The sequence below is a fragment of the Canis lupus genome, chromosome 27 (genome assembly GCF_011100685.1).
Source record: "Canis lupus familiaris isolate Mischka breed German Shepherd chromosome 27, alternate assembly UU_Cfam_GSD_1.0, whole genome shotgun sequence".
In the NCBI taxonomy this organism is placed as follows: domain Eukaryota; kingdom Metazoa; phylum Chordata; class Mammalia; order Carnivora; family Canidae; genus Canis; species Canis lupus.
In genome coordinates, this window is record NC_049248.1 from 32,448,944 (window position 1) to 32,466,910 (window position 17,967).

At 37.4% G+C, this 17,967-nt stretch overlaps 1 pseudogene; it reads right to left on the bottom strand.

The window, feature by feature from the left end:
- Nucleotides 1-9,730: 9,730 nt before the first annotated feature.
- Nucleotides 9,731-10,638, bottom strand: LOC100683251 (annotated as a pseudogene).
- Between the last annotated feature and the right edge of the window lie 7,329 nt (nucleotides 10,639-17,967).

The following is a 17,967-nucleotide window of genomic DNA, read 5'->3' on the forward strand; positions in this document are numbered from 1 at the left end:
GCCCTTTCAAAAGGGAAGACAGTGGAGGAGTATTTGAATGATGCTTGTGAACAACTGTTTTAATGACTTATTGTGTGAATCTGAATGTAATAACAAAGGTGTAAAGGAAGAATAACAGTGTCATCCTCTTTCTCTTTATCATTCAATACAATGGAGTGAATTATCTACTTTGATTTTAACGAAAGCTTTTGGTCTCAAACTTCTCAGTAAAAATGAAATCTTGCATTATTCATTTAATCTAAAAATACACAGAACATTTCCCTTGGCCACTATACTCCCCTATTCTTCTCTTTGCTCTTTGTCCCATCTTAAAACTTACCATTTTGGTTAGTCCAGTTCAGACAAGCAGTGATTGCTCCACCTAGGTGAGCATGTCCTCAAATAAAAGCTCAACTATGGATTCTACTATTTGTTCTGCTGAGTTCACCATGAACAAGATACTCAAATCTCTTCCACCATCAGTTAGTAATCTAGCTGATCACCCACTTAGCATTAACCAAGCAAATGATTGTGCAACATGCTTATCCTATCATCACTCCTCCACTTTCAGTAAGACTCCTATCAGAATTAGTCTTATTACTTTAGAGACATAGTTTATATTGATTGATTTTATCAATCCATGTTGATAAGATGTGGCTCAATGAGTTTAGCTTTACTTCAAAAATTAAACCAACTTGGGCAGCCCAGGTGGCTCAGCGGTTTAGCAATGCCTTCACCCCAGGGCCACCTGATCCTGGAATCCCAGGATCGAGTCCCATGTCAGGCTCCTTGCATGGAGCCTGCTTCTCCCTCTGCCTGTGTCTCTGCCTCTCTCTCTTTTTCTCTCTTGAATAAATAAATAAAATAAAATAAAAAATTAAACCAACTTAGGGACGCCTGGGTAGCTCAGCGGTTGAGCCTCTGCTTTGTGCTGAGGCTGTGATCCTGGTCCGAGGATCAAATCCCACATCAGGCTCCCTGTAGGGAGTCTGCTTCTCCCTCTGCCTATGTCTCTGCCTCTTTGTGTGTGTCTCTCATGAATAAATAAATATTTTTTTTAAAAAAAACCACTTCAAAAGGGGTGAAGTTTCACAAATAGTCAATTTTTAAAAATGCAATTTAGAATTGGATGGCTATTCCCAAAATGAGCATTTCTACAATTATTTGTAGCAGTAGCCTCAATAGATCAAGTAATTGAGCTTGATGCATCCAGAGATCATGTGAAAAAGAGTAACGTACTGGAATGTTTATGTTCTAATAGGGTCATTTAAGAAAATTCAGCCTCTTAACTACACTTCATTATTCATTGATTTTTTTTTAACATTTTTTTTTAATTTATTTATGACAGTCACACAGAGAGAGAGAGAGAGAGGCAGAGACACACGCAGAGGTAGAAGCAGGCTCCATGCACCGGGAGCCCGACGTGGGACTCGATCCTGGGTCTCCAGGATCGCGCTCTGGGCCAAAGGCAGGCGCCAAACCGCTGCGCCATCCAGGGATCCCTATTCATTGATTTTAAAAGAATATCTGTTCTTTTTGTACATTCCAGAGTTCATCTGTTAGTCATGTTTATGGATGTAATAATAAAAAAAAAAAAGCAGGGGCTCCTGGGTGGCTCACTCGATAGAGCATCAGATTTTTTTTTTTAAGATTTTATATATTTATTCCTGAGAGACACACACACACACACACACACAGAGAGAGAGAGAGAGAGAGAGAGGCAGAGGGAGAAGCAGGCTCCACGCAGGCAGCCCGACCCGGGACTCGATCCGGGACTCCAGAATCGGGCCCTGGGCCAAAGGCAGCACTAAATCGCTGAGCCACCCGGGCTTCCCAGCATCAGATTTTGACTCAGGTCATGATCATAGTGTCCTGGAATCGAGCCCAATGTGGAGCCCCAGGTGGAGCCATCTATTGGGCTCCCTGCTCAGCAGGGAATCTGCTTTTCCCTCTCCCTCTGCCCTCCCCCAGCTTGCATGCACACTTATGTGTGTTCTCTCAAATAAATTTTTAAAAATCTTTAAAAACGAAAGAAAATTGTGTTCAGACTAAACATTAAATACTACTCAAGTGAACTTGCACAGTTAACATTCAATTTTCTTAACTAGTCTTTATAAAACATTCACGAACTTGGGATTATGTTAAAAAGGAAACGTATATACTCTGTTGGGAACAATAATAAAATACTTTTCCATAAATCTTTTTTTCTGTTTTTGTTTTTGGTCCTTAATTCTCAATATCCTTGCTTGAATTATCAGGCCTATTAGTGTCTCATCTCAAAAAATACCATTTTTCACTGTCAAACTTTCTATAAAGTACATTTTTCTGAATAGAGTTTGGATATACCTTGAAAGTCTTGCAGCAGATAGAAATTACTTTTCTTAGTTTTAACCTCTAGGAAATTTTAAAAAATATTTTATTTATTTATTTGAGAGAGAGATAGCATTCCCTGTCCCAGAATTCCACTCAGGGCTCTGTAAATACCTGAATTATAGAATGAAATGAAAGGAAAGAATATTTCATTTTATTTTATTTTATTTTTTAAAGATTTTATTTATTCATTCATGAGAGACACAGAGAGAGGGGCAGAGACATAGACATAGGGAGAGAGAGAAGCAGGCTCTCTGCAGGGAGCCGGATGCAGGACTCGATCCCAGGACCCCGGGATCATGCCCTGAGCCAAAGGCAGACGCTCAACCACTGAGCCACCCAGGCCTCCTGCATATTTTATTTTATTTTAAATATTTTTATTTATTTATGCACGTTAGACACACAGAGCCAGAGACATAGGGAGAGGGAGAAGGAGCCTCTCTGCAGGGAGCCCAATGTGGGACTTCATTCCCGGACCCCAGGATCATGGCCTAAGCCAAAGGCATATGCTCAACTATTGAGCCACCAAGGTGCCCCTACATATTTTATTTTTTGATCAAAGCTTGGTCTGATTCTGTATGAAGGCCTAGAATTCATTGACCACCTCTATCTTACTTGTATTGCCTCTTCTATGGCATTAATAGGACATCTCCAGAGTCATAGATTACTGCAGGGTCCTTCTGTGAGATGTCATCACCTCTCTTGCCTTTCTTTTTAGATATACTCTTTGAGGACTTTAAAGTTCTGATTAAGAATATGAGGTTCTAGAGTTGACAGACCAGTTTCAAAGCTTTGTCATTCATTGCAAGAATGGACAAATTACTAAACTTCCCTGGATGTTCAATTTACTCTTCTATAAAATAATAAAATTAAATTAATTAAATGGTAATTAAATGAGATGATTTATCTAAAACTTAGTTTAGTGCTGCTTGGCACCATAGGAATCATTCAATAAATGTTAGGCATTGTCCTTACTATTACTACTACCATAGTTATATTTCTATTTAACTATAAGCTCTATGACAGTAAGGATCATTCTTTTTTAAGCTTTGTGCTCCCAGTGTCTAGCATAGTATTTGATACATGTTTGATGAACTGAGCCATACTTATGATCTACAGAGAGAAATGTAAAAAAAAAAAATACTCTTACTTTTCCTGACTGGAGGTGGAGTAGGTAAGAAGCAATATACAATACTCTTATCCTATGAATCATAAATAGTGATTGCCTGATTTACATTTCTTTCTTTTTTTTTTTTTTTTAAGATTTATTTATATAGGGCAGCCCAGGTGGCTCAGCAGTTTAGCGCTACCTTTGGCCCAAGGCGTGATCCTGGAGTCCCGGATCGAGTCCTTTGTCGGGCTCTCTGCGTGGAGCCTGCTTCTCTCTCTCCCTCTGCCTGTGTCTCTACCTCTCTCTCTCCCTGTGTCTCTCATGAATAAATAAATAAAATCTTTAAAAAAAAAAGATTCATTTATGTATTTGAGAGAGAGAGAGAACAGGGAGGGGAGGGTCAGAGGGAGAGGGAAAGAGAATCTCAAGCAGACTCTCTGCTGAGTGCAGGCTGAGACCAGGCTCCATCTCATGACCCTGAGATCATGACTTGAGGTGAAACCAGGGGTCTGACACTTAACCAACTGAGCCACCCAGGTGCCCCAGTCTCATCTGTAGTTCTCAACTAAAAATCAAATGCTCAAATTTTAAAGGAGGAGGAGGATTGGCTTATAACTTTAAAGTGAGAAAAGTGAAATTTGAGTGAAAACTAATAAGGATAATTGAATGTTTGTGGTCTGATTCTCCTTTCATATACTCCTTGGTTTTAAAAACAACACAAGTGGAGCACTTGGCTGGCTCAGTTGGTAAAGCATGCAACTCTTGATCTGGGGTTGTGAATTTAAGCCTCACATTGGCACAGAGCTTACATAAAAAAATAAAGATAAAAAATAAAAGCAACAGAGGTAAAGAAAGAGATGACCAAAAATAGAGGAGAAAGTGCCAGAGAAACATGAAGTTTATTTACTTTATTTCCCCCTATTATTACATTGAGGGAATATTCCCGTTGTCTCTGTAGCAAGGCAATTCCCCCCACCCACATAGAAAACTTTGGTGATTCTTCAACAATGGCTAAATGCCAACCTTTCCATATTACTTGGAAGAAGTTTCAAGAAACCTTCCTTAAAGGAACTCACTGTGTAAATACATGATGATAATAAAAATCGTAAGATCAGTAGGGCTTCCTCCTCACTGATTGGGAATTTCTCGCTAAATAAACCTTTATCTGTGTGACTGCATGTTTTACACAGCACACACACCTTGCCATAGTAAGCACCAGAGAAGTGGGGATAGATAGTGATATTTTTCATTTGGAATACATTGGAATGTTGGTTTTTCTAAATTTCTCATGCAGCATAATAGAAGGATTTTAAATCTCACGTACAGGCCACTTTGAGTATTTCTCTCAGTACTGTCAGCCCCGAAGTCAACTGATAAAGTAATTCCACCAGACAAGGTGAGGCCTATTAAAACATTACATCATTCTGTATATACCAAGCCAAGGAAGGATCTTCTTATATGGTACCTCCATGAGGAGCTTGTCCAGTGAACATTTCAGTGACTCAAGTGGTTATGATCTACCTGTGCTTGAGAAAATATTTTGTAAGTTACTCATCCAGCTCTTAGGAAATTTAGACATATAGAGCAACCTGTACAAAACATTTGAGATCACCAAATCCAACCCACTTATTTTTAAAACTTACGAAGATATAGTTGGTGGAAGAACTAGAATTAAAACCTAGGTCTCTTTTTCACTATCTCACACTGATTCCTAGTTATTATTATTATTATTTTTTAAGATTTATTTATTTCCGAGACAGAGCATATGCACTTGAGTGGGGGGATGGGCAGCAATTGAACCTCAAGCAGCCTCCCCACTGAATGGATGGGGCATGATCTCATGACCCTGAGATCATGACCTGAGCCAAAATCACAAGTCTGATGCTTATTAACTGAGCCACCCCGATGCCCCTGTTCCTAGTTATTTAATGTAAAAATAAGTAATTTTATTTTATGAGCACTCTTCTGTTCCTTCGGTAGTATAATTAAGGATATATTTTCCAAGCAATTGTTCTCATGCCAGAAAGTTCTTCAATTTCGTATTTATGTTCTCAATGATATAGTATCTATTTAGTTTTGTAAAATATATGAACAAAATATTTAGAATTTCTCTCTTCCAGAAGAATTGTCACTTGGTAAAAATCTACTACATTTAAATTTTTCAATATAGTAAAACTAAGTTAAGTTAGTGCCACACAGTAAAATGTCAGTTACTCATTTTGGTAATATATCTTAAGACCCATATCCTATTTTTTCTTAAGGTTTGTTAAAAAAAAAATTTATTCATTTATTTGACAGAGAGAGAGAACAAGCAGGATGAGCTGCAAGCAGAACGGGAGGGAGAAGCAGACTCCCCATGGGGCAGAGAGCCCAACACAGGGCTTGATCCCAGGGCCCTGGGATCATGATCGGAGCTAAAGGTAGATGCTTAACTGACTGAGCCACTCAGGTGCCTCAGATTTTTTTTTTTTTTTTTAAGAAATCTCTACAGCCTACATGTGAGGCTCAAAATCACAACCCTGAGATCAAAAGTCACATGCTCTACCAACCGAGTCAGTGAGGCTCCCCAAGACCTACATTTTAAAGTAAAACTTAGATGTAAAACATATGGACATTAACAAATGTCCTACACACTTCTAAAACATCCCAGGTAACTTTTATTGTGCATTAAACTAACAACTTCATCCTTTTCCAGGGCAAATATAATCTCATTCTTCTTAAGCAGCTTGTGCAGCATTAGCTATTAAATGAGTTACTATGTTTTTTCTCAGAATTGTTCATATAAAGTCCAATATTTTTCATGTCACTGTCATGACATGGAATTTGTAAGGGTCGCATGTCTTTCTCTGCTGTGGGGAAACTGGGCCCTTTCTTCTGATATTCTCTAGGATTCTTCACTTAGGAACAAAATCTAGAGACACAGACCGAGAGAGAGAGGCAGAGACATAGGGAGAAGCAGATTCCATGCAGGGAGCCCGAGGGACTTGATCCCAGGACCCCAGGACCACACCCTGAGCCAAAGGCAGCCGCTCAAGTTGGCTGAACAACTCAGGCATCCCAGTAATTCCTACCTTTCAATGGTGGTGTGATGACTGGATAGAGTAATATATATAAACTGCTTCCAGAGATAGCCTAAAACATAGGATCTGAATAAATGATACTACTTACATTATTACCCTTCAAACAAGTCACTTTCGCCTTCTAATTCTTCATGTACTTCCAGATACTCGGATTTCAAATGACCAAAGCTAATGCTGATCACTAGGTGGTCATAATTTCTCAGTATAACTTCCTAGACCAGTTTATCTTCCTTTTCAATTTGTGTTTGTAACCCCTAGTTACCACATTTCTGGCATGTGCTCAGTATAAGATTTTCCAGCTTAGTGCTTTCCTTATCTAGACAATCAGAACCTGGGATCCCTGGGTGACTCAGTGGTTTAGCACCAGCCTTCTGCCCAGGGTGTGATCCTGGGGTCCCAGGATCAAGTCCCACGTCAGGCTCCCTGTATGGGGTCTGCTTCTGTCGCCGCCTCTCTCTCTCTCATGAATGAATAAATAAATAAAATCTTAAAAAAAAAAAAAAAAAAAGAAGACCAGAACCCTTAATTATGTACTTTTCTCATAGCCACAGAGCCAGGGATTTAGAGCTCCTTAAGAAGATTAATTAAACCTGCTGCTGTTCTCCCAGCAAAGCTTCTTTTATTTTAGACTGCTGAGCCAAGGGTTAAGTGTTTTATCATAGAGCAAATCAATGACAAATCTGGATGTGGAAGCCAATAAGCTAGATTACCAGCTCTTTGTGATACTGAAAGAACACTTCCATTGACTCATTTTCTCTTCTGTGGAGTTTCAACAATACCTTAGTGAGAATCTACCCAGAGACAAGAGCACCTTCCTGTACTGTGATATGATGCATCCGCACACTCACAGACAATTCCCCATTGATCTTAACTGCAGAAAGGGAAAGCCTGGCACATTACTTAAGAAGAGCAAGTCAACCTAATTCACAATTGTGCTTACTCCCAGCTTTTTTATAGCAATAGTGCTTTGTCTATATTGCTTAACCATTGAATATTTTTGGTGTGGGCTTCTTGCTTACAAATAACTGGCCAATATTTATCCAACTTAGTCTTATTAGATAATTTAGTCTATTTTTCCAGGTCATTAGTGTAATAAGCAATCTGGCCCAAATGCTAATATATTGCTCCTTGGCACATAAATGAAAATACTTCCATATTCTTCAGTACACAGTGTTTTATTTTTTTTGTTTCCTCATGGAGGCTGAAAGAGAAAATATATCCTTTTATTAAAAAATGTTTTCGTGCTTTGCTTTAATAATCACTTTTGTGCCAAAGCCCAAAATGAATTAACCTTATAAACTGATCTCTGAAATTATTAAGTGTTTTAGAAGCTGAATGTTATTAATCAGAGTGATAGACATTTGAATAAAGAAAAGTTTCTCAAAATTATCAAGTATAACATATATAATAAATATATAACTGTTACCTGGAATGTGTCTTGAGGGTGTATACATAAAAGATACTGCTGAGATAAATTTTGAATTATTGGAAAATTTAATCCTAATGTATAGACTGCTTATAAAGAGGTTAAACATACCATTTTTATGACATTTTGAATTTGCACTCTTCAATAATTAAAAATATGTTACATCTCTGTATGAGCTCATTTATTAAGTATGTTATTTTAAAAATGGAAGACATAAATAGAAAAATAAACCATAGGTTGTATGGCTGAACCATCATTATTTACTACCTCAGATCTTCAGCCTGATGAGCACCTTTGCTTAACAGAATCTTTCGAACATTCTAGTGTGTATCTTCAATTTTGGAATAAAAAGAGGAATGTAACTGAAAAATCACAGAGTTTATGCTTAGCAATTTGGAGGTTTTGAATTACCTATTCCGATATATTAATTTCAGTTCATAATATTAGTTTGTATTTAATAATAAACCTGCAGAATTCTTGTGGCTATTTATTCTTTGTGATGAAATTCAAGATAAGTTGTATCATAAACAGTTTTCTTGATTATTCATAAATATTGAGGGTGAGAGAAAACATTAAGTTGAAATAGAGTTCTTTACAGCTCATGCTTTGTTCTCATCTATGCTGGCAAACTGTGAAAACATTACCCAAGAGCATGGTTTTCTAACTAGTAAACCATGTTCAGAAATGTTTCCCAATTCAATACAACTACATGCATTCAGAAAAGGAAATTGCTTTGTTGATATGTCCCGGGCAGATTGTTTCCTGTTTTGGAAATTGCTGTGCTCAGTTAATCAGAGCTGAGATGGTTCTATTCATCCTCTACAAGTGGAATTGGCCAGCTCATTGAGAATGACTTCCAAATTATCTCAGTAGAATTGAAGCACAGGTTGTAAGATTCACTAGATACCTAAGTATAAAACATTCATTTTTTTCCCTATGAATTAAAAGTGCTTACTTTTATATGCTGTGATTTTCTTTTACTTGTTTCATACTTTGTATCTTCATGTCAAAAGAACTTGGAGTTTGAATTTAAATTTCCATTTATGCTATCAATCTTATGAAATTCCTTCTGATGAGACATAATTTTAAAGTTATAGGAAATATTTTAGCTACTCACATTAGTAGAGGCACAAAGTTTTGAAAATCACATATTAGCCAGTAACTCCATTTTTCCCAGTCACATGTTCTATGTAAGTTGGGACTAATAAATAATTGATTTAAATTTCATATTACTCCCAAATTTTATTATATTAATTGCTTTGTACACCCAACACTCTAACCTCCATTCTTTTGGTACATGTACCATACTTTTTTTTTTTTGTACAACTTTTGGCCTGGCCACCTGTTTCAAGCCAAGCATTACTCAAGATTTTTATTAAGTAGAGAAGTGATCATATGAAAGAATGTATTTGTTTACTAGATATATTAACTAATTTGGGATTTGTGATCATTTATTATTTAGTGTTTTTATAAATTGATTTTAAAATTCCTTTTTACATAACAAAAATAGACTAACTTATGATATTTGCATCTTATATTAATATAGAATTTAACATTTTTAGGTAGGCAAACATATTCTATTGCTGCTTTTTAAAAATTATTGAAGTATGGCTGACATACAATGCTATATTAGTTTCAGGTGTAATAGTGATTCAACAATTCTTTTTTTTTTTTTTTTTTTTTATTTATGATAGGCACACAGTGAGAGAGAGAGGCAGAGACACAGGCAGAGGGAGAAGCAGGCTCCATGCACCGGGAGCCCGACGTGGGATTCGATCCTGGGTCTCCAGGATCGCGCCCTGGGCCAAAGGCAGGCGCCAAACCGCTGCGCCACCCAGGGATCCCTGATTCAACAATTCTATACATAATGCTCACCATAATAAGTGCAGTTACCATACAATATTATAATATTACAATATTTTTTGCTGCAAAAAGCTTTATCATTTCCATTTACTCCATGGCTTGGGAGAAGTCTCCAGGGTGGTTAAAAAGCTGCCTAGTGGCTGCGAAGAGTGGCTTAGGTACAAGCCATGGCACTAAGGGGATGTCAGAGGGTCCCCTCAAAAGCTGTGGGGCTTTAGAGGCTCCTAGTGGTGCTTGAGGGTTAGCCTTGGGAAGAGATGCTCATCCAGCCCCACCTGGAGGCCAGCCAACCTGCAGAAGTCAGGTGGTAGCCCATCTACTTGACGAGTTTCACCTCCTCATTTGGGAAGTGGCTTTCCAAGAAATCGCAGAGGTAGAGGTCTGTGGGGTAGAACTCAGGCCATGCATATCCAAAAGGGCCTGATTCAGGTTCTTTTCCAGGATCATGGTGGCTTCCATGGCATCTAGGGTTTTACCCCACTCATCTTGGGAGACTTCTGCACATCTTGGAAGATGGCACAGCTGCAGCGCTGGTTTTAAATCTTCAAGAGACATTCGGCTAGCCTTGAGCTTCTCTTCAGCCAACTCCTGGAAAAAAGTGCCCCCACTACCTTGAGAGCCACAGAAATAGAAGCCCAAAGAAAGGTAGGTGTAGGAGGTCAGCAGATGCATGTTGACCAGAAGGTCGATGGTGTCTTCCACCTCACGGGAATAATTCTGATGAATAGGGTAGCTCATGGGTAATAAGTAATAAGGAACTACCCTCAAAACAGAGTGCTGGCTGGTCCCAGAGGCAGAGTGGCCAAGAACATAGCTCTGAAGTTTGCCTGGGGAAAAGGTTGGGAAAAAAGTTGGAGGGTAGTTGGAGGGTGATAGAAGGGGTGTCCCTGGGTCTGTTCAGTCCAAACACTGTTGAAGCAAGAGAGATCCACAGGACCATGGACACACTGCCTAACATTATAGTATTGACTATATTCCCTATGCTTTACTTTTCATCTTTGCAACTTATTTATTTTATAACTGGAAGCCAGTACCTCCTAATCCCCTTCACCTATTCTGCTCATCCCCCAACCCACCTCCTATCATTAGTTTGTTCTCCTTATTTAAGAGTCTGTTCTTCATTTATTTTGTATTTCAGATAGCACAAAAAAGTGAAATCATATGGCTTTTGTCTTTGATTTATTTTACTTACCATAATACCCTCTAGGTCCATCCATGTTGAGGCAAATGGCAATATCTCATTTCTTATGGGTGAGTAATATTCCATTATATATATGGAATATGTATATATACCACATCTTTGTTATCCATTCACTTATCAGTGGACACTTGGGTTGCTTCCATATCTTGACTTTGTAAATAATGCTGTAATAAACATATGGGTGCAATTATCTTCTTGAATTGGTGTTTTCATTTTCTTTGGGTAAATATGCAGTAGTGGAATTACTGGATGATAATGGCATTTCTGTTTTTAACTTTTTGAGGAATCAAACTGTTTTCCACAGTGATTGCACCAATTTATATTCCCACCAATAGTGCACCAGGTTCCTTTTTTCCCATATTCTTGCCAATATTCATTATTTCTTACCTATTTTATAATAGCCATTCTGACTGTGTAAGATGATATCTCATTCTGGTTTTGATTTTTGTTTTCCTGATGATTAGTTATGCTAAGCATCTCTTTTTTTTTTTTTTTTGGCTAAGCATCTTTTCATGTTTTTTAGCCATCTGTATGTCTTCTTCAGAAAAAAAAAGTATATTTAGGTCCTCTGCCCATTTTTAAATCAGATTGTTTGATTTTTTGGTGTTGAGTTGTAAAAGTTCTTTATATATTTTTGGATTTAGTCTCTATCAGATATATCATTTGCAATATTTTCTGCCTCAGTTGGTTGCCTTTTTGTTTTGTGGATAGTTTTTCCTTTGCTGGCTTTCTATTTTGGTGTGGTCCCAATAGTTTATTTTTGCTTTTGTTTTCCTTGCCTAAGGAGACATATCCATAAATATGTTGCTAAGCTATTGCTGCTAAGTTTACTCAAGTGTTTGATTAATGCTCTTGGTACATCACACAATTACTTTCTAAGTTTTAAGTATTTGTTCACTTTCTTTTGCCAAGCAGCAGATCATGTGCTTCAACTCTGCAATGATAGAAAATGGTAATTGTTTTTGCTGAATTAATTCTGGAAAGTGACCATTCCTAATGGGCAGAATTCAATGACAAGGAGATCATTTCCTTGCTGCTTAGTTTTGTTTAAGGCTCGGGACCACCTACTGAGTGGATGGGGGTGGGAAGGCTATTGGCAATTATTTTTAAAAAGGAAGAAAGTCTGTGCACCTGTTGTACAGCTGTAATGACAGCCTAACAGGGACAAAGCATGCAGGGAGTGTGCTCAGCAGTTATTGCTCTCACATGAGGTGTAAATGCTTTGCTGTTTCAAGAATTCCTGTGAAAAGCAGGCCTAACAGTATCCTCAAATGAATTATTCTGTGAGAGATTCTTTCTGCCTTTCATTTTAATGTGTGGAAAGTGATGAAAAGGAGCTTCTTTCCAAAGGCAGGAAAACTTTATAAAATATCTCATAGAATAACAAATTTTTTTTATTTTTTATTTTTTAAAAAAGATTTTATTTATTTATTCATGAGAGACACACAGAGAGAGAGGCAGAGACATAGGCAGAGGGAGAAGCAGGCTCCATGCAGGGAGCCTGATGTGAGACTCGATCCTGGGTCTCCAGGATCATGCCCTGGGCTGAAGGCAGTGCTAAACCGCTAAGCCACAGGGGCTGCCCAGAATAACAAATTTCATTTTATTTTATTTTATTTTATTTTTTTTCAGAATAACAAATTTTAAAAGGGAAAACTAAGAGAAAAAGATAGTGATTTTTGAGCCATTTCCATTATCCAGAAAGCTCTACTGAGCAATGTTTCTCTAGAGATACTTATTTTATAAAAATATAATTTCAAATAAATTTTTGGATATAATTATTAAGTTCACACCAAATTATATCTACCTTAGGTCTTAAAGAGGCTTTACACTTTTTTTGTCCATCAAAAATAGAATAGCAATAACAAAAAAGTGGTATGTTCTTATACTGGAATACCACTCCTTAATGAAAAGGAACAAATTACAGATTTATATGTTTGGGTAAACCTTGTAATGAGATACAGAAGGAAACTATTAGTATACATCTATTTATATAAAGTTCAGGAAAAGGGATGCATAGTTGGTGAAAAGCTACAACAAAAATTAAGGGAGTATTATCATAAAATCATAATAATGGTTATGTCGAAGGGTAAGGAAGGAGGATACACCCTTGAAGGCATACATGGGCAGGCTTCCAGGCTGCCAGCACTGTTCTGTTTCCTAACCTGTGCAGTGGTAACATCTGCATTTTTTCTATAAATTCTCCTCAACATGTTGTATTTTGCAATAAAAATAGGCTAAAAATCACTGTCACAGTTCATTGAATGTGCCTACATCTTTGAAAATATCAAATCATACTTAAACTGCTACAACTGATTATTCATAGATTCATGAAATCTAGACGTGAGTGTACAGATTTCTTAGTGTACAAGCTACAGTGTTACCTTTTAGTGATAAGGAGAAATTGTTACTTGAAAAATGTTGGCAGTAGATTATGGTAAACATACTTAAACAAAAATAATATCACTTTTTTATTCCCTGCAGGTGTGCATAAACTAGATGACATATTTTTATTCTTTAAGTGGCCAGATATTTTAAATATCTTTGCTGCATTTGCTGTCATTCTTTTCTAGCTGTCATGTCAAATAAAAGATTGATGGAGGTGCTTGTAGATTTAGAAGTTGATACTGATATTGAAGCATTTATTAAGGACAAGTTAGCACAAACATTTTCCTACTACCACTAAAATCCAGAATCGGTTCCAACATTTCAACTGAAAATGCTTAAAATATTAAAAACAATCTCTCATGCTATTATAAATTGGAAAGGTTTAGAGACTTTATCTACACATACTTGTACAGCAAGAAGGGTGGTTCACACTCAATTATTCATAGAACCTGAGGTTGCTGTTTATAAGGTAGTGAACTTGGATATATATCAGACCTGCCATGATCTGGAGCCTGACTATCCTTCCTAATTAATATCCTTTCTAATTATTAATGTCCTTCCAAATTAATGCCCTGCTCCTCTCCAAATCTCACCATAGAGCTGATGAATATTAAGCTTCTTGAAGTTTTGTGTCTTCACGACTTCAACAGTTGTCTGAAGACTCTTTTGGTTACATGTTAGAAGAACCAACTCAAGCTAGGTTAACAAAAAAGAAATGTTTTTTTTTTTTAATTAAAAAAGTAAAAAGCTATTGTACTTTCTGTACAATTTCAAATCCAGAAGAAGTAACTACTATTAAAATTTGGCTATGGCTCAGATTTCAGATTTTATGCATACCTGCACAGATGTTTTTTTCTTCACGTGTGATGATAATATCTATGTTGTCTCCCAGTGGTTTTTTTTCATATAATGAATAATCTTACAAGACAGTATTTTTAAAATATTTTATTTATTTATTCATAAGAGACACAGAGAGAGAGGCAGAGACACAGGCAGAGGGAGAAGCAGGCTCCCTGTGAGAAGCCGGATGCGGGACTTGATTCCAGCACCCCGGGATCATGACCTGAGCCGAATGCAGATTCTCAACCACTGAGCCACCCAGGCGTCCCACAGACAGTATTAAAAGATAAGTTAGAGGGCCTCCCAATTTTGTAATGGCTGCATTATATTAATTAACATTTAAAATATTTCCAATTTATTTACAAGAAATTATGGAACATAATGCTGGGACTATCAATAAAACCTGTTTTATAGAATCCAAGGAAAAGTCAAACAATCATCAGCAGGAATGGAGGAAACAAAGCAATTCCGTAGCAAGAATCCTTTGACTTTCCTTCTAGAGCTCTGTGATTAATACATCTCTCTGGAATGTGTTTACATTCTCCAGAGAGTATCAGATACTGTGGAGTCTGGTGTCACATTTGGTCCTATTAGGTGTGACCAAGAGGCCAGGGTCAGATAGGAAAAAACATGGCTGCTGAGTACCAACAGCTGAGGTGGATGTAGAGCCCATTTCCTATTTGATTTTGCCTTTCAGGTGCTTACATAGTGTCTTACCATCTCCACAGGAAGAGTTGTGACAAAGTAGCTCTCTGTAATAAGTTGTCCTCCTCTCATTTTCCCCCTTTACATTAGTGTTTTACTGACATTTCATGCTAAATTAAAAGATCATTTATGTGTCAGGCCCTGAAGTTCAGGTCTAGTGGGACCAGCCCCATGGAGCTGCAATGAAAGGTGGACAATGAGAAAAAAAAAAAAAAGGCAGGGTGGGAGGGAATTCCTGGGTGGCTCAGCGGTTTTTGTGCCTGCCTTTGGCCCAGGGCGTGATCCTGGAGTCTTGGGATCGAGTCCCACGTCCGGCTCCCGGCATAGAGCCTGCTTCTTCTCTGCCTGTGTCTCTGCCTCTTTCTCTCTCTCTCTCTATGTCTATCATAAATAAATAAAAATAAATCTTTAAAAAAAAAGAAAGAAAGGAGGACAATGAAGTCTGTGTGTGACTGAGTACCAGATCCTTGCTTTCAGTATCCAAAACAATTGCCCCCACCCTTCCAGAACTATATGTCCAACTGCTTATCAACATCTCCCATCTAGATATCCTTTAACATGTCAAATCAGCATTTCCTTTTTTTTTTTTTTTTTTCAAATCAGCATTTCCAATACTGAATCTACTTTCCTCTCACAGACTTCCACTTGTTCTGGCTTACCTTAGTCAATAGCATCTCACCCTGCTTTCCAACCAGTCACCAACTTCTGTTAAGGCCTCTCAAATCACTGCATTTTCCTCCAATCCATTGCCACTGCTCTGATGTAGGCTACCATCTTCTGTAGCCTGCACAACTGGAAACTCTAACTCATCAGACTTCTCTCCTGCCTCTAGTCTTACTAGTCAGTTCTTGACCCTGCAGCCAGTGAGAGCAAAACCTTTCCTTGCAAACTAGTCTCTCTTCAGTATAGAGCCTGAAGTCCTTAGCATAGCTCAGCAGAGGATAGTATTCCAAGTGGATTAGGCATTTTATGAATTGCCCACTTCTTCCATCTTAGCCTCTCTATCCTCTTTATTTCCATTTCTATTTTCTTGCAGCTCCCTGATTTCTTGCCTCTAGAGCAGTGGTTCTGAACCTTGACTGCACATTAGAATCATCTGGAGAGCTTTAAAAAAAAAAATACTACCAGTCTGGTTGCCCCAGACAAATGAAATCAGAACTCTTGGGGTGAGACCCAGGGCTAGGATTTATGTTTTTAAAGCTCCATAGATGATTCCAATATGTAGCCAAGTTTAGGAGCCTCTGCAAATCTTTGCATAGCTTCATTTCCTCTCCCTGACCCAATCCCTATTCCCTTCATTATTTTTATTTTTACTTTTTTTACGATTTTATTTATTTGAGAGCGAGAGAGGTGGGAGAACGAGGACGCATGTGCTCTTGAGTGTTGAGGCCTGGGGGAGTGGGTGGCAAAAGGAGAAGGAGAAGCAGGTTCCTGGCTGAGAAGAGAGCTTCACACAGGGGCCGATCCCAGGATCCCAGCACTCCAGGATCATGACCTGAGCCAAAGGCAGACACTTAAACAACTGAGCCACTCAGGCGCCCCCAACCCTTGTTTATTCTTGACCTCCTTCTCTAAGCTGCCTAGCTCAAACTCATCCTACTTATCTGACAAGCCACACATACAGAGAAGCCTTTCTTGACCACAGGAAATGTTATGTGAATAGATGGAGAATTTTGAACAACTCTCAAGATCTCTGGATTCGTATCTATAAATTATCCTTTGGACCATCTGATATCTATCTAATAATAAATGTCATGAAGATGTAACTGTGTCAGGCTAATCCTGTGCATTCATTCATTAACTACCACTGTCAGAGTTTGTGCTAGTTGTTTGTCTAATTATCACATTTCATCCTTTCTGTAATCTTTAGGAAGTATTCAAATCCTATTTTACTGCTGAGAAAACTGAAGCTTTGACAATTTAACAAATATAGACTAAATATGTAACATATTTAGTACATATTTAGTATTATTTTTATATAGTTATATAATAGGTTATATATTTTAAATGTAATTACTTTATATATTACAATAACATATTTTAATTATATATTATTTATTCAGTATATATATTAACATACACACTAAATATGTAATGTATACTAAAGCTAAAGTGCGGATACCAGTATGAATCATAAGAAGAACCCAGAATATGAAATATTCTCCAGGGTTTTTTTTAATCAAAATATTATAAATGAAAAGTTCTGAAATCCTTTAATAAGAAACTGTTTGGAAATGTATGTTTTAGATTTTTCAGATGCATATGGAAAGAACTACTCAGCAGCATAGTAGAAGAATAATAAATAAAAATTTTGGAAATATCAACTAATGGTTTTATGCAAACAACAGTGTTTCTGATAAGCACATAAAAATTCAGATAAGAGAGATGGCAAATTCATTTATTTTGCTTTAAATTGGAAAATACTTATTTTACTATTCTCATGTATATTTAAGAGGATATATTTCAAAAGCAACAGGAACAAAAGCTTAAATGGGATTTCTAGCAGTTTTAATGCTATGGAGAACTTTATATCTACTACATGGTTGATAGATAGTAAGGCTTCAGAACCAGAATATACACCACACCCTTTTTATTCACTGTCCCTTCCTATCTCCACTTCTCTCTTCCCCTCCCCTCAAATCACAATCTCTCTTTATTTTTCCAGCTTGCACTGTGTGTTCATTCACCTCCTGTGTAATTACCATAAATAATCAGCAAGATAGGACCTGTGTGGTACAAATGCCACACCTTGGTTGTGTTGGGAGCAACCACTTGAAGTGATGGCAACCTAAACATTTGCACACTTTTTAAGGTCACAATGTCCTGTAGTTAAGTATTTCACAAATAAATCTTTTAAAATCCAATAGGCAAAATATCTGAATGTTTCTCCATGGTTAATACCTGACCCAAAAGTCACCTTTTGACTGGCCAAAACACTTGACTCTACATGCCTGGGATGGGTGTTGACCGTAGCCCAGAATGATTTCTTCAAATTAAAAACAAA